Source organism: Aotus nancymaae, unplaced genomic scaffold (assembly GCF_030222135.1).
Source record: "Aotus nancymaae isolate 86718 unplaced genomic scaffold, 86718_ANA_hifiasm-v0.15.2.pri h1tg000025l, whole genome shotgun sequence".
Classification (NCBI taxonomy): Eukaryota; Metazoa; Chordata; class Mammalia; order Primates; family Aotidae; genus Aotus; species Aotus nancymaae.
In genome coordinates, this window is record NW_026988438.1 from 25,245,713 (window position 1) to 25,251,326 (window position 5,614).

The 5,614-nt window shown below is 45.0% G+C and overlaps 1 long non-coding RNA gene across 1 annotated transcript; it reads right to left on the reverse strand.

The window, feature by feature from the left end:
* Nucleotides 1-249: 249 nt before the first annotated feature.
* LOC105723348 (uncharacterized) lies at nt 250-2,603 on the reverse strand. The gene is made up of 4 exons (XR_001108807.2): nt 2,365-2,603; nt 1,051-1,146; nt 755-839; nt 250-306 (listed from the first exon to the last, which is right to left on the reverse strand). It is a non-coding gene; the product is annotated as an uncharacterized LOC105723348 (long non-coding RNA).
* Between the last annotated feature and the right edge of the window lie 3,011 nt (nt 2,604-5,614).

Genomic DNA, 5,614 nt, shown 5'->3' on the forward strand with positions numbered 1-5,614 from the left:
CTCTCATTAACAGCTGGTATGTACTGAATTCTGCCAAATGTCAGGTAATTTGCACACACCCTTTCCCATGCTCGTACAATTCAGTGGAGCAGGCATCATTATCTGCATTTTATAGACTAGGTGGAGGTGGGTTTTAGAGAAGGTGAGTGACCTGCCTGGAGCCACCAGCCCACTGGCGGTGGCAGGCAATCCAATCTGCCTTTGCCTGACTGAAAACAGTGTGCTCTTCTGCTTTTCTCTAAACCATACAGCCCTCATTGTTGGCATGCTTTTAACTCTGTATCTGGCATGCATTTATTTAAATCTCTGTGGCCACCGGAAAAGAAAGTGAGAAAGAGGGAAGTAATTAGGATGCAGTTACTGCCAAAGCAACCCTTGTAATCCAATATCCCTGCTGCAGCCAGAGTGCTCCCTTTAAATGCCAATTGGGCCATGTCTCTCCACTGCTCTGAACTTTTCCAGTGCTCCTATCAGTTTTAGGCACACCAGCCCATTTTTATTTATCCAGCCCCAGGTAGTTGTAGTCTCACCTGGAGCCATGCAGGGCTCTTTGCGTCTTTTTTCTCCCTCCTATGTGCTCTCTCCCACCCCCAGCCCTTGCTCACGCTTCCTTTTGCTTGGAATACTCCCAGACACCCTCCCATCTTCTCACCCAGCCATTTAACTCTGCCTCTGGCTCTCAGCACCCTGTGGCCCCCTTTAGAAAGCCTGTCCCTCCTGCACCAACCCTCCTTACATATCCTCACATACGCACCTGCATCCCCCTTCATGGAGGCTATTATGAGGTTGTAATTTACAGATAGATGCAATCAGATTCTCTGACAATGTCTCCTCCAGTTCTAGGAAGACAGAAGACAGGGACTCTGTAGCTTTTGCTTGCCTTATTCCAGGACTTAGCACTGTTTGAACAAAGGGTAGCACTCAAAAATAATTGTTGAAGGAATGAATCCTTCAGATCTCAATCTTTCCTCTCACCCCCACTAGGTTAGGACCCCCTGTTTTACTCTCACAGGACCCTGAATTTTCCTCTCTAGACCAGTGGTTACATACCTGTCTGATTACTTGCTTATGTGTCTCCTCTCCTGAGGGTCCCGTGGAGGCAGGGCCTGTGTTTACTTTCCTCACCATTTGAACTTAGCACAGTGCCTGCAGAAAGAATACCCTCAATAAATGTTTGCTGATTGAATGAACTTGGGACCGACTGATTTAAAAGGGAGTGAATGACAAGTCAGAGTGTAAATGTTACGAAAAGTGGCTCACTATCTAGTAATTCAAACAGTATAAATTAATCATCTAGTAATATTATTAGCAATTTCTAAGCTGAATAAAACCTTATGGCTACAAGCAATGCCTAATAAATCTCCTTCCTATGATAGAATAAGCTCTCTGACCATGAAGGTAAATTACTTCTGTTCTAGGCAAAAGCTGGTTTTCCATGACAAGTTTAAGTTTCTGGAGTTCTCCGTTGCAGAACCGCTTCCCAGTCCCTGGGAGGGGTCTCTGCAATGTGTACACTGGGTCAGATGTTTTTGTAAAATTGGCAAAAGGGATTTTAAATCACATTTACTTGAGGCCTCTGACTTTCCTTTTGTCATCTTGTCAGGGGGATTAGAGTAGCCAAGGGCATCGTGGGGCTCTGGCTAAGGGGGAGTTGAGTTGGGGACATCTTTAGTTTGACTTTAGTGGGATATATTTATGTGATTGAGAGACACTTCTTTGTATAGTTAAGTAATTTCTTTTTTTTTTGTCATTAGCTATCATTAGTTTATTATAAAAGAGAGATATGGAAATTATTTACATGATGAAAGATTTCAGAACTTCAGTGGAATGGGCAGCTTCACGTTGATGCCATTTCAATAGTGACTTATTTCAGTCTATGTAATTTCCAAGAATGTCACCATCTCTAAATAGGAAATAATCCTTGTCATCTAGAATATCTAGGCACTTTGGTGCCTCCACATTCTGGGAGAAGAAGTTTATCTCCAACTTTCACGCTAACTGGTTGAATCTCTCCACCCTTTCCTTTAGAACCCCATCCAACAGTGACTGCGGTTGCTTGCAATATTTTTCCTTGAGATTTTTCTGGAAGCATAATGCCTCTTTGGTTGCAGTTTCAGCAGTACTCCTTTCAACTGAGACTTGGTCAAAGAGTGGAAGCAATTTTCTAAACGCTTGTCCTGCCATGACTCCCTCCACCTCAGACTCATACTCTGCTCTGGCACACAGGCCGCAAGGAGAGACCCGCGGCCTGGCCCTCGCAACACATGAAAATGCCGCCCAACGCGCCTAGTTAAGTCATTTCTAGTAGTCCCATTATCAGAATGGCTTCTGGGAAAACCCCTGCTTTCCACTGTGACAACTCACCTGGTATTGTGACACAAGGTGATGGCCAGTATCAACAAGGATTCTTCTGAATGACACGCTTTGGAGCTGTAGGTGTGGGGTTGGTGGTGGTGGTTTCTCTATTATCCGTGTACTTCCCGATTTCATCTGAAAATGACCTTTTGATCTTCACATCCCCAGTCCATCCAATAGAAACGTCAGCCTCTGATTCCCTGCCTTATCATTTCTTTCAGGTATTATCTGAAATGCCTGGAGGGACTTCTCCTGTGGATGGCAGGGGCACACACGCTTTGCTTGTGGCATCAGCACAATCTCATGGCAGAGCCATCTCGCTGGCACCTTCCATGTCAGTCACCCTCCCTGCTTCCTGTCCTTCTGATATGACTTGTGGAATATGACTCTTGGAACTCATAGGCCAAAAGGCTTCCTGCTCTCTCATCAAGATTCAAAACAAACCTTCAAAATTGTGCCCTAAAAGGCATTATAGTAATAAAAGGAAGACAACAGTAAGAAGGAGGCAGAGAGAGAAGAAAGAAGGAAGAATATTAAGCATGGGGTTTAAGAAGATTAAGGAAAGTGATAATGATGGTAGTAGATGGATGGTTGAGAAAGATGCAGAAAAGAAGGCAAATGTGAGCTCTTCCTTTGCTAGCTATGCATGTGTGGATTCCGGTCACAATAGGACACTAATGGGAATCCTTATCCAGAGTTGGCTTCATGTCAGGTGCCGAGGTAAGGACATCGCAGGCATCATCTCTCACCTGGATCACGGTAGTCATTTCTTAACTGATTTCCTTATCTCTACCCTTACCCTCCTAAGTGTACTCTCAACCCAGCAGCCAGAGAGCTCCTATGAACATGTGTGTCACGCCATGCCACTCCTCTGCTCAGAACCCTCCAGTCGCCTACTCTCTGACCTCCTTTTCCTCTACTCTGCTCCACCCTCAGTTGGCTCCAGCCACACTCACTTTCCTCAAACATTCAGGATTGCTCCTCCCTCAGGGCCTCTGCACAGACTGTTCCCTCTGTCTGGAAGGCTGTCCCTCTGGTGTCTATCACTTGCATGTCCATAGAGTCACCTTCTCACTCAGGTTCTTGGTCACTCCATCTAAAACGAAAGCATGGCCTGGTGCAGTGGCTCACGCCTGCAATCCCAGCACTTTTGGGAGGCTGAGATGGATGGATCACCTGAGGTCAGGAGTTCAAGACTAGCCTAGCCAACATGGAGAAACCCTGTCTCTATTAAAAGTACAAAAATTAGCTGAGCGTAGTGGTGGGTGCCTGTAATCCCAGCTACTTGGGAGGCTGAGGCAGGAGAATTGCTTGAATCTGGAAGGTGGAGGTTGCAGTGACCTGAGTCACTCCACTGCACTCCAACCTGGGTGACAGAGTGAGACTCTGTCTCAAAAATAAATAAATTAAATTAAATTAAATTTTAAAATTAAATGAAAGCCCTCCCCAATGTTGCCTAGATCTTTCACTTCTAGCACGCTATGTAATTATATATAATTAAATATATACATGATATGTATTTATTTTTGTTGTCTATCTTTTTCCACTGGAATGTAAGCTCTAGGGCAAAGCTATGTTTGCTCACTGCTGTATCCCCCGTTCAAGGATAGTGCCTGGCACATAGTAACAGTATACTACATATTTGTTCAACAAATGACCTCATGAGGTAGGTGCCATTATTATTATTTTGAGACAGAGTCTTGCTCTGTCGCCAGGCTAGAGTGCAGTAGCACGATCTTAGCTCACTGCAACCTCCGCCTCCCCAGTCCAAGTGATTCTCCTAACTTAGCTTCCAGAGTAGCTAGGATTACAGGTGCCTGCCACCATGCCTGGCTAATTTTTTTGTATTTTTAGTAGAGACAGGGTTTTGCCATGTTGGGTAGGCTGGTCTTGAACTCCTGACCTCAGGTGATCCACTGCCTCGGCTTCCCAAAGTGCTGGGATTACAGGCGTGAGCTACCATGCCCAGCTGGTGCTATTATTAAGCACATTCTATAGATGATAAAATTTGGGCTTACAGGTGTAAAGTAACTTGCCCAAGATCATATGGTTAAGTGAAAGAGCAAACGTTGAACCCAGCTGCGGCTGTTTTTGTGCTCATAAACACCTCACTGTCACGTGGTCTTCCTCTTGCTGCAAGCAGCTGAGCTTAGTATAAGGAAATAGCATTTCTCACATCAGTCTTTCTTTATGGTTAACCGGACCACTGGATCTTCAGGTGGCCTTCCTGAGTTGCAGGCTGAGTGTTTGTTGACAGAAAGGGAAAAAGAACAAAGTCATAACGCATGTGCTATATGAGGAAGTGAAAGAACAACTTTACATCCATTTGGTTAAGAATAGGAATATGAACTTATGAGGCCAACCTCACCTGGGGTTTCTGGTGTGGGAAGGGGCTGCCTCCTCAGTGCGGGATCACCCGTAAGCAAGCACGAGCACTGGCAGAGAGGGACACCAAGAGAATCAGAATAACATTACCTGGGTGATAGTTAGCTATCTGATATTTTCAAAAACATAGGAAAGGTGTCACTGTAGGAAAAACCGAAACTTCTCTGGGCTTCCTTACAGGCATGTGTATGATGGCATTGTTCCCTACATTCAATTACATATGGAGGCACTGGCAACTTTTCAGTGTCCAGAGTCTCCGAAGGTCTTAATCTGGTTCTGCTGATCGTGATTGATGAGGCAGTGAACTCATTTCATCTATCATATACTTTCAAATATGTGTGTGTGTGGCAGGGGGTCCTATTACATAATGAGAGGTAAATGCGTAAGAACAGTTTCTACGTAAATCCTTGAGGAATAATAGTGGTGTTTGGGGAAGGCTGGCCTAATCCAGTTGTTAACATTGGGGTTGGTGGTCTGAAGAGCTTCTATTCCTCCTTCAACATCTTCTCTGCTGTTACCTTTGTGAAGTCTTCTTTTCCCAGCTCCCTGCTTTTGCCTCCCCTAGCAATTACCCACCCCTCTTCTGTGCCACAGGCATTATATTTATCACATTGCATCATGTTCCCCTGTATTCACTTCTGATTCTCTGTGAGGCTTAGCGCTCCTGGAGACATGTCTCTTGTTCATTATCTTATCTCATTCATCTTTGTATCTAGCACAGTCCCTGGGACCTACTGGAGGCTCCGAGATTATGCCAAAGACAATTAAAACCAGACTCTGGAGGCTAGGGGAGTTTCTAAGAAAAAGATGTCCTTTGGTGACTCTGCTTTGCAGACATGTCAGCTGTCTAACACTGGCCCCCAGGCAGGACAGA